We start from the raw sequence: 16,776 nt of genomic DNA, 5'->3' as shown, positions 1-16,776 counted from the left end.
GAAGCATGGTGGTGGCAGTGTCATGCAGTGGGGATGTTTTTCAGTAGCAGGGACAGGGAGACTAGTCCGAATCGAGGGAAAGATGAACAGAGCAAAGTACAGAGAGATCCTTGATGAAAACCTTCTCCAGAGCTCTCAGGATCTCAGAATGGGTGAAGGTTCATCTTCCAACAGGACAACGACCCTAAACACACAGCCAAGACAACGCAGGAGTGGCTTCGGGACAAGTCTCTGAATGTCCTTGAGTGGCCCAGCCAGAGCCTGGACTTGAACCTAATCGAACAGGTCTGGAGAGACTTGAAAATAGCTCTGCAGCTACACTCCCCATCCAACCTGGCAGAGCTTGAGCAGATCTGCAGAGAAGAATGGGAGAAACTCCCCAAATACAGGTGTGCCAAGCTTGTAGCGTCATACCCAAGAAGATTTTAGGCTGTAATCGCTGCCAAAGGTGCTTGCTTCAACAAAGTACTGAGTAAAGGGTCTGAATACTGACATAAATGTAACATATCATTTAAAAATGTATTTTAGCAAAAAAAAAAAAAAATCTGGTTTTGCTTTATCATTATGGGGATGTGTGAAGATTGATGAGGGGGAAAAAACCAATTTAATCCTTTTTAGAATAAGGCTGTTACGTAACAAAGTGGAAAAAGTCAAGGGGTCTGAATACTTTCCGAATGCACTGTACGTGTTCTATTTACAGAGTCCAATCCCATCAACATCTGCAATGGAATGAACATCAAGCTCTGCACCCGGTACTAGTGTAAGTCACCTTTGCTAAATCTATCCATGACTCCATGATGAGCAAATAAATATACTGGAGCTAGGCAATAACACGGTCTCTGTCTTGCTGTCATAGTTTTTGTGTTAATAAGTAGGTTACAACTTCTACTGTAGTCCTCTGTATTATGGAGGCGTAATTGATTGTTTATTCAAAGGTTGAAGTCTAAATTGGAGAAAAGTAGAGGTATTAGTAAGAAAGGGATAGTGTGGGTGACTGACTGGTGTCTGTTGGGGGTTGGTATTGTGTGTGAAGGTTAGTATGCATGATCTATTGGCACTAGGGGGATGGGTGGATATAGTACCTAGTACTGGTCCAGAAGACACGTAGTAACTGTACTGGTGCATGTCCTGTATTGATGACATCTAAAAGCAAATATATGTTGTCTGTCTTTGAATGTGCTAATGCATATGTGTGCCTCCGTTCTCAAGTACATCTGTGACGTACACAGCTGGACAGAGGAGGGGGAGGAAGTCCACTGTCAACACCCTGACCTGTACGATGATGATCGTGGCAAGACGAAGTGGCTGTCCGTGGACTCAGTTGTGACCTCTCGGCAGTTGTGTTGGACAAACGTTTCACAACAGATCTCTCACACATGGCCAGATTCAAACATACAGGTTAGTAGTCATCAATAACAGCATAATGATTTCATATGTTCCATCACAAAAGTCAAAAGTCTTTGTCTACTCTTTTTTTTCTGTCAACACAGGCCATCTGGAGGCATTCCACAGTGCTCTACTGAAGTATACCCCAAAGCACCAGTGTTTTGGGCTCCTAGGCATGAAGGTGCATCTTGCTATCCGGGAGCATAATGAGAATGTGGGACGCAAACAAGCCAGGACAGCCAAAGGTATTTATGAAAGCACAATCCCATCTTGAGAAAAAAAAATCACAAATATACAAATCAAGTGCTCTTCAAACTTTTTACACCCTTGCATTCAGTTCTTTGGTATGGGGGAGAGGGGCTGTTAGTATACTCATCTAGCCTATTCACTCTATTGTTGGCAGTGCTTGTCTACCCAACAGCACAACTGTAGGTGCTCACACACAACTATACATGACTAGATGGTCTACAAGTCAAGCCCCCCCTCAACCTTTTCACATCTTTGCTAACAGCCCATCTCAATGCCCCATTATTGACTGTGTGTAACAAAACACATACCAGTCTACTGTACCCCTTTTTTTCAGATGACATGGTTTCTTTCTTATATGCCTTTCTTACAAACTCAAAACCCAACAATGCAATAATCAATAACAATGTATTACTAGAAAAAAGTGCACAAGAAATAAGACTGAGAAATATTAAATACACAAAGTAAGTAAGTAAGCATTCTATATACAGGACATTTATGGTTACACATCCTCATGATCAGTGTTCATGTCTTTCCAGTAAACTTGCAGTACAAAGAAATCTTCTGCAGAGGTTGAAGCAGTGGGTGGTGAAGAAAGTGTACAAGCCCAGAACCTATCACTCAGGAAGAGGCAAGACGGTGGTCTACAAGCAGCCAGAGTAACAGCTCTCCAAACACAACATCCCTGCCGACAACGCCACAGCGCCAAAGCCTGCTAATCCAACTGTCATTGCCCAATACAAGACAAGGTTCAACAGCTGAAGAACATTCTGGAACTTGCCTGGAACATTCAACCAACACAACATCTATATTCAGTTAGACTGATGTTGTAGTATAACACAGAATGCCCAGTATGCTCACAACTGTATTCTGGTAGATATTGCTAACTCTTGTACATATGTATATAAAGGAGTATGATAAAATGTTTTGTAAAGTGTACTGACAAGTTACTAAATGTTTACAGTTGCATCAGAAACCAGTACTGCCCTACCAAGCAAAAGTGCAGAAACGGACCAAAAACAATGACTTACTGACATTTTTTATACATTAAATACATGCTTTATCGTGTGGACAAATTTCCTGCTTCCATTGTGTTGTGTTATGGAGAAAATGGGGGGGAAGGGAAAAAGCAGTAATTGCCATCACTCACGTTAGCTACCGCCTTTTACCTCGGTTTCACAGAGTTTTGGGTTGCAGTTTCTATGGTTTAACCACATCTCCAATTATTTGTTTTACCTTTATTTAACTAGGCAAGACCATTAAAAACAATTTATTATTTGCAATGACGGCCTAATAATATGCACAACAGTGAATATTTACTTTTTCCGTATGAGGCATCAAAAGTAAAGGAGTAGGAAGGAATATGTTGTGTATTGATATTCTAGTTTCTCCCTTTCCAAAATCATGGGCATTAATATGGAGTTGGCCCCCCTTTGCTGCTATAACAGCCTCCACTCTTTTAGGAAAGCTTTCCACTAAATGTTGGAACATTTCCGCAGGAACTTGCTTCCATTCAACTTTAAGAGCATTAGTAAGGTCGGGCACTGGTTAGGCCTGGCTTGCAGTCGGCGTTCCAATTCTTCTCAAAGGTTTTTGATGGTTGAGGTCAGGGCATTGTGCAGGTCAGTCAAGTTCTTCCACACCAAGCTCGACAAACTATTTCTGTATGGACCTCGCTTTGTGCACAGGGGAATTGTCATGATGAAACAGGAAAGGGCTTCCTCAAACTGTTGCCACAAAGTTGAAAACAGAATCGTCTAGAATGTCATTGTATGCTGAAGCATTAAGATGTCCCTTTACTGGAACTAAGGGGCCTAGCCCGAACCATGAAAGACAGAGGTAGACCATTATTCCTCATCCACCAAACTTTACAGTTCACACTGTTAATTCGGGCAGGTAGCATTTCTCCTGGCATCTGCCAAATTTGTCCGTCGGACTGCTAGATGGTGAACCGTGATTCTTCACTCCAGAGACGAACAATTATTGTGCTAACGTTGCTTCCAGAAGCAGTTTGAAACTCGGTAGGGAGTGTTGCAACTGAGGACTGCACTCTGCTGTCCCGTTCTGTGAGCTTGTTTGGCCTACCACTTTGCAGCTGAGCCGTTGTTGCTCCTATAGGTTTCCACTTCACAATAACAGCACTTACAGTTGACCAGGGCAGAAATTTGACGAACTGATTTGTTGGAAAGGTGGCATCCTATGACGGTGCCACATTGAAGGTCACTGAGCTCTTCAGCAAGGCCATTCTACTGCCAATGGAGATTGCATGACTGTGTGCTCGGTTTTATACACCTGTCAGCAACGGGTGTGGCTGAAAGAGCCGAATCCACTAATTTGTATATAGTGTGTCTGTATAACAGCGTATTGTTGCCCTATTATGTGGTCTGAATGTCGTGAAAAGTGGATATTTTATTTGGGAAAATAAGAAACCGCAAGTCCTGCTGCTTGCACAATCAGCATATATATATTAAAAATATTCATATTTATATATAAACACATTACATGAAGTAATGACTTTAAGAATTATTACCTGCTGCTTTCAAAGATAATCAACCTACCGCACTAGACCAGAGCATGTGAGTGGAGTTGAATTGTTGGAAATCCCTCTCAGTGCAGGCACACCACTCCAGCGCTCCATTTACTCCATGCTCACAAGAAAAAACACTCCTGTTCCAAATTTGCTCCATTCATTAAATTACTTTGGGCTCTCGAGTGGCGCAGCTGTCTAAGACATTGCATCTCAGTGCTAGTGGTGTCACTACAGATCCTGGTTTGATAATAATGTCAGGCCCTGACCATAGAAGAGGGGGGGTTCTAGTTATTTTAGTTCTATGTTGGTGTGTGTGTATGGTTCCCAATTGGAGGCAGCTGATATTCGTTACCTCTACTTGGGGATCATACTTAGTGTGCCTGATGTGGGATATTGTTTTGTAATAGTGCCTATGTGCGCTACGTACTGCACGATCGTGTTCGCTTTGTTGTTTTTGGAAGTTTCACTATTAATAAAATGTGGAACTCTACTCACGCTGCGCCTTGGTCCAATAATTTCAATGACGGTCGTGACAAATAATTTTTAAAAATCACAATTTAACCAACACCCGTCTATGGTTGTGACTACCTGGACCTACCAATTGGTTTTGAAGTATTGCAACCAAACCATTTGAATGAAAAGTATCTGAATTGACATGAGAAGGTGAATGTAAGAAGCGCACATCATTTCAAATAGGCTACATGTCAAGTTAAACAGCATTTAAACACTCTCAATAGATCAGGAGCCAGACAATGAGCCTAAGAAGTAATGTAAATTCATTATTATTGGCTATATTGTTTCAATTATTTCAAGGCTATAGCCTACAAAGAAATACACTGTGAAGCTTTTGCAAGTGTGACACAATTGCCTGGTAGGGACATAAAGCACTCAGCATTTAAACAACGTTTTGTTCTATTAAATCATTATAGTCTATAAATTGTGCATATAGGCTGTGGCTTACTTAGAATGAAATACAAATCAAATGAAAAATTACTTAGTAGTGCCTTTGAATTCATTTTAGAAACACAAGTTTGGCCAGTCTTTGGCTTCAGGCCTTCATTGTTCAAATTGTTGCAAAGAAACCACATTTTAAGGACACCAATAATAAGAAGAGACTTGTTTGGGCCAAGAAACATGAGCAATGGACATTAGACCGATGGAATCTGTCCTTTGGTCTGATGAGTCCAAATTTGAGATTTTTGGTTCCAACCGCCACATCTTTGTGAGACGTAAAGTAGGTGAACGGATGATCTCTGCATGTGTGGTTCCCACCGTAAAGCATGGAGCAGGAGGTGTGATGTTGTGATGGTGCTTTGCTGGTGACACTGTCAGTGATTTATTTACAATTCAAGGCACACTTAACCAGCATGGCTAACACAGCATTCTGCAGCGATACGCCATTCCATCTGGTTTGCACTTAGTCCCACTATGACTTGTTTTTCAACAGGACAATGACCCAACACATGTCCAGGCTGTGTAAGCGCTATTTCACCAAGAAGGAGAGTGATGGAGTGCTGCATTAGATGACCTGGCCTCCACAATCACCCAACCTCAACCCAATTGAGATGGTTTGGGTTGAGTTGGACTGCAGAGTGAAGGAAAAACAGCCAACAAGTGCTCAACATATGTGGGAACTCCCAGGCTCTATCGCAGCCGACCGGGAGGTCCGTGGGGCGATGCACAATTGGCCTAGCGTCGTCCGGGTTAGGGAGGGTTTGGCCGGTAGATATCCTTGTCTCATCTCGCACCAGCAACTCCTGTGGCGGGCCGGGCGCAGTGCGCACTAACCAAGGTAGCCAGGTGCACGGTGTTTCCTCTGACACATTGGTGCGGCTGGCTTCCGGGTTGGGTGCGCGCTGTGTTAAGAAGCAGTGCGGCTTGGTTGGGTTGTGTTTCGGAGGACGCATGGCTTTCGACCTTCGTCTCTCCCGAGCCCGTACGGGTGTTGTAGCGATGAGACAAGATAGTAGTTACTAACAATTGGATACCACGAAATTGGGGAGAAAATAAATCAATAAATCAATAACCCAATCAAAACGGAAATCTCCTTAAACGTGAGAATATACCCGGCCTATTGGGCCAAAATCAATTATGGCCAATTGTATAGATAATAGAACGAAAATGAACGAAACGTTTAAGAGTTTATAAATACTTTTCTACAATGACACACTTAGTTATCTACCCACCACTTTCCTTCCTTTTAGCATGTACACATAGTAAGTACACAATTATTCTTTTGGGATAAGTGTCTTTTCAGATTCCACAATGATTCTTTAGTTGTGGACATTACATCACCACACTCCCTCTCTTGCTCTTGGTCCTCATCTTTGTAAGTCACCTTGATTTAGCACCTGTGTGTTTTATCAGTATCTTTATGAAAATATTTAGCGAACTCCATAACAGTAGCTAAAGCAAGGGGCTATGGCAGCACACAAGTAGACTATAAATGCATGCTGGGGTGGACATGCCCTGAGCTCGTGAAGTGAGCTCTACTGGAGCGAAATTGTAGCGGGCGAGAAGCCCGACGCTCCAGCCTTTTGGGAATCTCGCTCCACGCTCCAGTCAAATTGGGAACGTTCTGCTTCTCGCTCCGCTCCTCTCACATCCTCTGCAGTAGAATAAACTTAACTTGCGTCATCCTTGTGGTATATGGTAACGCTTTCACTGATTGTACATAAAGGAAGATAGATCCTACATGATGGAGTGCTTGCTTTGTTATCCAGTTGTTATCCAACTGATATTGTGTCCTTTCGGTCATCCTGTGAACCCTGTTCATTGCTGCTCACAGCTATATTTAACTTTTCTTTCCTTAGGCCTGATGGGTGGTCTTGTGAAATGAAGCATTTGACATGAACTTTTGCCATATGCCTGTAGTTCTGGCAAAAATATTAATTACAAATAAAAAGCTGAAATGTCTTTAGTCAATAAATATTCAACCCCTTTGTTATGGCAAGTCTAAATAAGTTCAGGAGTATAAATGTCCTTAACAAGTCACATAATAAGTTGCATGGATACACTCTGTGTCCAATAATAGTGTTTAACATTGTTTTTTTAAATTACTACCTAATTTATGTGCCTCACACATACAATTAATTATCTGCAAGGTCCATCAGTGCGGGGCGGCAGGGTAGCCTAGGGGCGGCAGGGTAGCCTAGTGGTTAGAGCATTGGACTAGTAACCGAAAGGTTGCAAGTTCAAACCCCCGAGCTGACAAGGTACAAATCTGTCGTTCTGCCCCTGAACAGGCAGTTAACCCACTGAAAATAAGAATTTGTTCTTAACTGACTTGCCTAGTAAAATAAAGGTAAAATAAAAAAATCAGTTGAGCAATGAATTTCAAACACAGGTCCAACCTCAAAGTCCAGGGAGGTTTTCCAATGCCTCACAAAAGAAAGGCACCTATTGGTAGGTGCAGGCACTGAATATCCATTTCAGCATGGTAAAGTTATTAATTAGGATCAATACACCCAGTCACTACAAAGATACAGGTGTCCTTCCTGACTCAGTTGCCGGAGAGGAAGGAAACCGCTAAAGGGATTTCCCCATGAGGCCAATGGTGACTTTAAAACAATTACTGTGATCGGAGAAAATTAAAGATGGATTAACAACATTATAGTTACTCCACAATACTAACCTAATTGACAGAGTGAAAAGAAGGAAGCCTGTACAGAAAACAAATATTCCAACAAGCAATAAGGCACTAAAGTAAAACTGCAAAAAACTACAAAGCATTGTGTTTGGAGCAAATCCAATTACTGATCCATATTTTCCCTCTCCATATTTTCAAATATAGTGGTGGCTGCATCATGTTATCTGTATGCTTATAATCGCTAAGGGGGAGGTTTTTTCGGGATAAAAAAGAAACGGAAGGGAGCTAAGCACAGGCAAAATCCTAGAGGAGAACTTGGTTCAGTCTGCTTTCCACCAGAAACTTGCAGACGAATTCACCTTTCAGCAGGACAATAAAACACAAGGCCAAATCTAAACTGAATGTAACGGTCTGAGTGTAGTGGGTGAGGAGTCAGGCGCAGGAAGCAGAGAGTTCAGGGGAGTGCTATTTTAATGCACAGAGAAACGGCGAACATAAGCCAACCCTCACGAAAACACAGGGCGTAAATGAACAAACAAATGCCCCAAACAGGGGGACTTAAACTGTCCAGGAAAACTCCACAACATGGGAAAACACAAAACCCATAGACGTGCACACAAGTACACCAAACCGACGGTCACAATAATTAATCCCGCACAAGGAACCATGCGGGCCGGCTGACTAATAAAGCCTTACTACTAACTACCTAACTCAAAACAGGTGCACTCAATAAACACATAAGGAGGGGGAGGAAATAATCAGTGGCAGCTAGTAGGTCGGCGACGACGACCGCCGAGCGCCACCCGAACGGGAAGTGGAGTGTCCTTCGGTCGGAGTCGTGACAGTACCCCCCCTTGACACGTGGCTCCCGCAGCGCGCCGACACCGGCCTCGAGGTTGGCCTGGAGGACGAGGCGCAGGGCGATCCGGATGGAGGCGATGGAAATCCCTCAACATTGTCCCTGGTGGGTACCCAGCACCTCTCCTCCTCCTGCAGGCCCCTTACCCGGCGTCTCGAGTCCAGAATGGCCCGTATCGTATACGCCGGGGACGCCTCGATGTCCAGAGGGGGGGGAGGGACCTCCAGCACCTCACCGTCCTGTAGGGGACCAGCTACCACCGGCCTGAGGAGAGACACATGAAACGAGGGGTTAATACGATAATAGGAAGGGAGTTGTAATCGATAACACACCTCGTTTATTCTCCTCAGGACTTTGAACGGCCTTACACACTGCGGCCCAAGCTTCCGGCAGGGCACGCGGAGGGGCAGGTTTCGGGTCGAGAGCCAGACCCTGTCCCCTGGTACAAACACGGGGGCCTCACTGCGGTGGCGGTCAGCACTCCTTTTCTGCCGTCCACTAGCCTGTTGAAGGGATTCCTGGACGGCCCTCTAGGTCTATTTGGAGCACTGCACCCATTCCTCCACCGCAGGAGCCTCGGTCTGGCTCGGATGCCACGGTGCCAGGACCGGCTGGTACCCCAACACACACTGAAAGGGGGACACATTAGTAGAGGAGTGGCGTAGTGAGTTCTGGGCCATTTCAGCCCAGGGGATGTATCTCGCCCACTCCCCTGGCCGGTCCTGGCAGTACGACCGCAGAAACCTACCCACCTCCTGGTTTACTCTCTCCACCTGCCCATTACTTTCGGGGTTATAACCGGAGGTCAGGCTGACCGAGACCCCCAGACGCTCCATGAACGCCCTCCATACTCGGGACGTGAACTGGGGGCCCCGATGTCCTCCGGCACCCCGTAGTGCCGGAGGACGTGGGTGAATAATGCCTCCGCAGTCTGTAGGGCTGTTGGGATACCGGGCAACGGGAGGAGACGGCAGGACTTAGAGAACCGATCCACAATCACCAGAACCGTGGTGTTACCCTGAGACGGGGGAAGGTCGGTCAGGAAATCTATGGATAGATGTGACCATGGCCGTTGTGGAACGGGGAGGGGTTGTAACTTCCCTCTAGGAAGGTGCCTAGGAGCCTTACTCTGGGCGCATACCGAACAGGAGGAGACATAAACCTTAACGTCCCTAGCCAAGGTAGGCCACCAATACCTCCCCTGAAGGCTCCCCACTGTCCTCCTCACCCCAGGGTGACCCGAGGAGGGTAGGACGTGAGCCTACCGAATCAGTTGGTCCCGAACACCAAGCGGCACGTACCTCCGCCCCGCCGGACACTGAGGAGGCGCGGGTTCAGCCCGTAACGTCCGCTCGATGTCCGAGTCCACCTCCCATACCACCGGTGCCATCAGCTTTGAGGCCGGAAGGATGGGAGTAGGTTCGGTGGACCTATCCTCCGTGTCGTAAAAGCGGGACAGTGCGTCCGCCTTCACGTTCTGGGAGCCCGGTCTATATGATAAAGTGAACCGGAATCGAGTGAAAAACATGGCCCACCTTGCCTGCCGCGGGTTCAGTCTCCTAGCTGCCCGAATATACTCCAGATTTTGGTGGTCGGTCCAGATGAGAAAGGGGTGCTTAGCCCCCTCAAGCCAGTGTCTCCACACCTTCAGAGCCCTGACCACCGCTAACAACTCCCGGTCCCCCACATCATAGTTACGCTCCGCTGGGCTGAGCTGACTCGAGAAGAAAGCGCAGGGGCGGAGTTTTGGTGGCGTACCCGAGCGCTGTGATAGCACGGCACCCACCCCAGCCTTGGACGCGTCCACCTCCACTATGAATGCTAGAGAGGGGTCCGGATGCGCCAACACGGGTGCATCCGTGAACAGCGCCCTCAACTTGTTGAAAGCTCTGTCCGCCTCTGCTGACCACCGCAACCGCACCGGGCCCCCCCTTCAGCAGTGAGGTAATTGGAGCCGCTACCTGGCCAAAACCCCGGATAAACCTCCGGTAGTAATTGGCAAAACCCCAAAACCGCTGCACCTCTTTTACCGTGGTCGGAGTCGGCCAATTACGCACGGCCTTACTGCGGTCACCCTCCATCTCCACCCCCGAGGTGGAAATGCGATAACCCAGAAAGGAGACGCCTCGTTTGGAGAACACACACTTCTCAGCCTTGACGTATAGGTCATGTTCCAGCAGTCTACCAAGCACCTTGCGTACCAGAGACACATGCGCGGCGTGAGTGGCTGAGTAGATCAGAATGTCATCGATATAAACAACCACTCCCTGCCCGTGCAAGTCCCTGAGAATATCGTCTACAAAGGATTGAAAAATGGCTGGAGCATTTTTTAACCCATACGGCATGACGCAGTACTCATAGTGGCCCGATGTGGTACTAAATGCGGTTTTCCACTCGTCTCCCTTCCGAATACGCACCAGGCTATACGCGCTCCTGAGATCCAATTGTGTGAAGAACTGCGCTCCCTGAAAGGATTCCACTGCCGTAGCAATGAGAGGTAGTGGGTAGCTGAACCCCACTGTGATGGCATTTAGACCTCTATAATCAATACACGGACGCAATCCTCCCTCCTTTTTCTTCACAAAAAAGAAACTCGAGGAGACGGGTGAAATGTAGGACCGAATGTACCCCTGTCCCAGAGACTCCGTGATATATGTCTCCATAGCCAACGTCTCCTCTTGGGACAATGGGTTCACGTGACTCTTGGGAAGCGCAGCGTTTACCTGGAGATATATCGCACAATCCCTTCCCGGTCGATGTGGTGGTAATTTAATCGCCTTCTTTTTACTAAAAGCGATTGCGAAATCGGCATACTCGGGGGGAATGCGCACTGTGGGACCCTGGTCTGGACTTTCCACCGAGGTGGCATCGACGGAAACTCCAAATCACCTTCCAGAACACTCCTCTGACCACCCCTGGAGAACCCCCTGTCTCCACAAAATTTTAGGATTGTGCCGGGCCAGCCAGGGAATCCCTAACACCACTGGAAACGCAGGCGAATCAATAATATAGAGACTGATACGCTCCCTATGATTCCCCTGCGTTACCATGTCCAGTGGGATCGTGGTCTCCCTGACCACCCCTGACCCTAATGGCCGGCTATCTAGGGAGTGCACGGGAAAGGGAGAATCTATCGGCACAAGCGGAACACCTAATTTAATAGCGAGTCCGCGATCCATAAAGTTCCCAGCTGCGCCTGAATCGACTAGCGCCCTATGCTGGGAAGAGGGGAAAAATGTAAGGAAAAAATCAAGACAAACATGTGACCAACAGGGGGTTCTGGGTGAGTTTGGTGCTGACTCACCTGGGGTGATCGAGAAATGTTCCGCCTGCCATCTCGACTCCCAGACGGACCCCCCCAGCACCGATCGGCCGTGTGTCCTCTCCGACCACAGTTGGTGCAGAGGGAGCCTCCTCCTCCGGTACCCCTCGGCAAAACCCTCCCAACTCCATCGGAACAGGAGTGGAGGTGCTGGGTGGTGGAACACACAGGACCCCCTCTGAACGCCCGCGGGCAGCCAGCAGATTGTCCAGTCGGATGGACATGTCAATTAGCTCATCCAAGGAAAGAGCGGTGTCCCGACTCGCTAGCTCCCTGCGGACGTCCTCCCGGAGACTACACCGGTAGTGGTCGATAAGGGCCCTGTCGTTCCACCCGGATCCTGCTGCCAAGGTACGGAACTCCAACGCGTAATCCTGGGCGCTCCTCTTCTCCTGCCGGAGATGGAATAGTCGTTCTTCCGCCGCTCGGCCATCTGGAGGATGGTCAAACACGGCACGGAAGCGGCGAGAAAACTCGGGGTAGTGCTCCTTTGCTGAGTCTGGGCCATTCCAAACTGCGTTTGCCCACTCCAGAGCACGACCCGTGAGGCAGGAGATGAGGACATTCACCCTCTCCGCTCCCGAGGGAGTGGGTCTGACGGTGGCCAGGTACAGTTCTAGCTGGAGTAAGAACCCCTGGCACCCTGCTGCCGCTCCATCATAGACACTCGGGAGCGTATGACGGAGGGTGCTGGAGTCGGAAGATGGGGAGTCCTGAGGAGGGGGGGGGCGGAGGTGGAGAGAGGAGACCGCTTCTCTCCCATCGGTCCATTCTCTCCATCACCAGATCCATCGCCGTTCCGATCCGATGGAGAACGGTGGTGTGATGTAGAACCCTCTCTTCCATCGATGGGAGGGGAGTGGTTGTTGCTCCTGCTGACTCCATTCCAATGGTGCAGGATTCTGTAACGGTCTGAGTGTAGTGGGTGAGGAGTCAGGCGCAGGAAGCAGAGAGTTCAAGGGAGTGCTATTTTAATGCACAGAGAAACAGCGAACATAAGCCAACCCTCACGAAAACACAGGGCGTAAATGAACAAACAAATGCTCCAAACAGGGGGACTTAAACTGTCCAGGAAAACCCCACAACATGGGAAAACACAAAACCCATAGACGTGCACACAAGTACACCAAACCGACGGTCACAATAATTAATCCCGCACAAGGAACCATGCGGGCCGGCTGACTAATAAAGCCTTACTACTAACTACCTAACTCAAAACAGGTGCAATCAATAAACACATAAGGAGGGGGAGGAAATAATCAGTGGCAGCTAGTAGGCCGGCGACGACGACCGCCGAGCGCCACCCGAACGGGAAGTGGAGTGTCCTTCGGTCGGAGTCGTGACACTGAAGTTGCTTACCAAGATGACATTGAATGTTCCTGACTTAAATTGGCTTGAAAATCTATGTCAAAACTTGCCTGTCTAACAATGATCAACAACCAACTTGACAGAGCTTGAAGATTTTTTTTTAAGTATAAGGTGCAAATATTGTACAATCCAGGTGTGCAAAACTCTTAGAGACTTACTCAGGAAGACTCACAGCTGTAATCTCTTCCAAAGGTGATTCTAACAGGTATTAACTCGGGGTTGAATACTTATCTAATCAAGATATATTCGTGTTTTATTTTTTATGTTAATTGTAATTTTATTTAGTATTTTGTGTAGATCATTGACAAAAAATTACAGTTAAATCAATTTTTATCTCACTATGTAACACAACAAAATGTGGAAAAAGTAAAGGGGTGTGAATACTTTCATAAGGCAATGTATTTATTTTATTTGGGCCCAGCTCCACAACAGGGCTGACGGGGGTTAAACCCCCTCAGTTCAAACATGAGCCCACTCAGTTTTAGTTTTAGGTCCCTATATAAAAAATAGCTAAAAAGTTAAAGATAGAATGACAGGTTGGTGCAAAGAATGGACAGGGTGCGGGGAAAAATGCTTCTCATCTCTGTGGTAGCCAAAGTGAATAACGTGATACGCTTCCGCCAGTAATATTTGATTGGGTTTATAAGGGCAGGTCTCTCCTCTATGTCGACCGTGCTAACTGCACCGAAACATGGAATGACTTTTGGGGCGTCCACAGCTACATGCGAGAACAAATTTTCCACTTTGACAAACGTGTTCAGTCAGCACAGAAGAAGCATCCTACACCCGAACAAAGCTCAACTAATCCAACTGGCATTTGAGGGGGCTCTTATGAGAAGATTTAGGGAAGAATGGAATGATCAATTATTCAGGAAGTTCTACCGAGCATCAACTCTTTTGAAAAAATTGGGGTGGCATGTAGCCTAGTGGTTTGAGCGTTGGACTAGTAACCGTAAAGGTTGCAAGATCAAATCCCTGAGCTGACAATGTTAAAAAAAATCATGTCGTTCTGCCCCTGAACAAGGCAGTTCCTAGGCCGTCATTGAAAATAAGATTTTGTTCATAACTGACTTGCCTAGTTAAATAAAGGTTAAAATATATATACAGTGCCTTGCGAAAGTATTCGGCCAGCTTGAACTTTGCGACCTTTTGCCACATTTCAGGCTTCAAACATAAAGATATAAAACTGTCTTTTTTTGTGAAGAATCAACAACATTTATTGGATATTTCAAACTTTTTTAACAAATCAAAAACTGAAAAATTGGGCGTGCAAAATTATTCAGCCCCCTTAAGTTAATACTTTGTAGCGCCACCTTTTGCTGTGATTACAGCTGTAAGTCGCTTGGGGTATGTTTCTATCAGTTTTGCACATCGAGAGACTGAAATTTTTTCCCATTCCTCCTTGCAAAACAACTCGAGCTCAGTGAGGTTGGATGGAGAGCATTTGTGAACAGCAGTTTTCAGTTCTTTCCACAGATTCTCGATTGGATTCAGGTCTGGACTTTGACTTGGCCATTCTAACACCTGGATATGTTTATTTTTGAATCATTCCATTGTAGATTTTGCTTTATGTTTTGGATCATTGTCTTGTTGGAAGACAAATCTCCGTCCCAGTCTCAGGTCTTTTGCAGACTCCATCAGACTCCATTCTTCCAGAATGGTCCTGTATTTGGCTCCATCCATCTTCCCATCAATTTTAACCATTTTCCCTGTCCCTGCTGAAGAAAAGCAGGCCCAAACCATGATGCTGCCACCACCATGTTTGACAGTGTGTTCAGGGTGATGAGCTGTGTTGCTTTTACGCCAAACATAACGTTTTGCATTGTTGCCAAAAAGTTCAATTTTGGTTTCATCTGACCAGAGCACCTTCTTCCACATGTTTGGTGTGTCTCCCAGGTGGCTTGTGGCAAACTTTAAACAACACTTTTTATGGATATCTTTAAGAAATGTCTTTCTTCTTGCCACTCTTCCATAAAGGCCAGATTTGTGCAATATACGACTGATTGTTGTCCTATGGACAGAGTCTCCCACCTCAGCTGTAGATCTCTGCAGTTCATCCAGAGTGATCATGGGCCTCTTGGCTGCATCTCTGATCAGTCTTCTCCTTGTATGAGCTGAAAGTTTAGAGGGACGGCCAGGTCTTGGTAGATTTGCAGTGGTCTGATACTCCTTCCATTTCAATATTATCGCTTGCACAGTGCTCCATGGGATGTTTAAAGCTTGGGAAATCTGTTTGTATCCAAATCCGGCTTTAAACTTCTTCACAACAGTATCTCGGACCTGCCTGGTGTGTTCCTTGTTCTTCATGATGCTCTCTGCGCTTTTAACGGACCTCTGAGACTATCACAGTGCAGGTGCATTTATACGGAGACTTGATACACACAGGTGGATTGTATTTATCATCATTAGTCATTTAGGTCAACATTGGATCATTCAGAGATCCTCACTGAACTTCTGGAGAGAGTTTGCTGCCATGAAAGTAAAGGGGCTGAATAATTTTGCACGCCCAATTTTTCAGTTTTTGATTTGTTAAAAAAGTTTGAAATATCCAATAAATGTCGTTGCACTTCATGATTGTGTCCCACTTGTTGTTGATCCTTCACAAAAAAATACAGTTTTATATCTTTATGTTTGAAGCCTGAAATGTGGCAAAAGGTCGCAAAGTTCAAGGGGGCCGAATACTTTCGCAAGGCACTATATATATATATATATAAAAAATAAGGTAACATTGAAAGAAGGTAGGTTGGTTTTGATCAAAATCTTGCTTTAGTGTGTAGGGCGCTGTCCATGGTGCTGATAGAGCACAGCAGAGATGTTCACTTCATGGACAAAAGCATTTGAACTTTTATGTTTATTGTGATATAAGCAGAATTCAATATAATTCCAATGTAGGAACCCAAATGACCCAGGGTATAGCAACTTATTGGTATGTTTCATCATAGAAATAGATACATTCTATGATGGTTTTCTTGGTAGCCTATTGGTTTTCGTTGCTGTATATGGAACTGCACCTATTGGAAATGTGTTTATGGTAGGCTAGCATTGCTTGATTGATTACATGGGTCGAATTTGATTGATTTAACTGTTGTTTTGTTCTGTTCACATTCATTCGTTTGCATTCACAGTTGTGTCGGTATTCTAAGGCAAACTGCTATTCGGTATTTCTGTTTGCATGCATGAATGAATAGGCTACTACTTTCAACATTTAGTTTGCATTATTTTGGCAAGAAAGATGTGTGTATGGCTGCATTCCCATAGGCTGTCACGCCCTGACCATAGAGAGACTTTTATTCTTTATGTTGGTTAGGTCGGGGTGTGACTAGGGTGGGTCATCTAGGTGATTATATTTCTATGTTGGCCTGGTATGGTTCCCAATCAGAGGCAGCTGTTTATCGTTGTCTCTGATTGGGGATCATATTTAGGCAGCCATTTCCCCTTTGTGCTTTGTGGGATCTTGACTATGTATAGTTGCCTGT

General features: G+C 45.9%; 1 protein-coding gene and 1 long non-coding RNA gene across 8 annotated transcripts in view; both read left to right on the top strand.

Moving 5' to 3' along the window:
• The window catches only part of LOC110537471 (autism susceptibility gene 2 protein), a 489,908-nt gene that overhangs the window by 303,183 nt on the left and 169,949 nt on the right, over positions 1 to 16,776 (top strand). The window lies entirely within an intron of this gene.
• Positions 597 to 3,076, top strand: LOC118937663. The gene is made up of 3 exons (XR_005034949.1): positions 597 to 1,398; positions 1,491 to 1,631; positions 2,172 to 3,076. It is a non-coding gene; the product is annotated as an uncharacterized LOC118937663 (long non-coding RNA).

Source organism: Oncorhynchus mykiss, chromosome 12, assembly GCF_013265735.2.
Source record: "Oncorhynchus mykiss isolate Arlee chromosome 12, USDA_OmykA_1.1, whole genome shotgun sequence".
NCBI classification, from domain to species: domain Eukaryota; kingdom Metazoa; phylum Chordata; class Actinopteri; order Salmoniformes; family Salmonidae; genus Oncorhynchus; species Oncorhynchus mykiss.
Note: the sequence above shows the minus strand (reverse complement) of the source record. Positions and strands in the feature narration are given on the sequence as shown.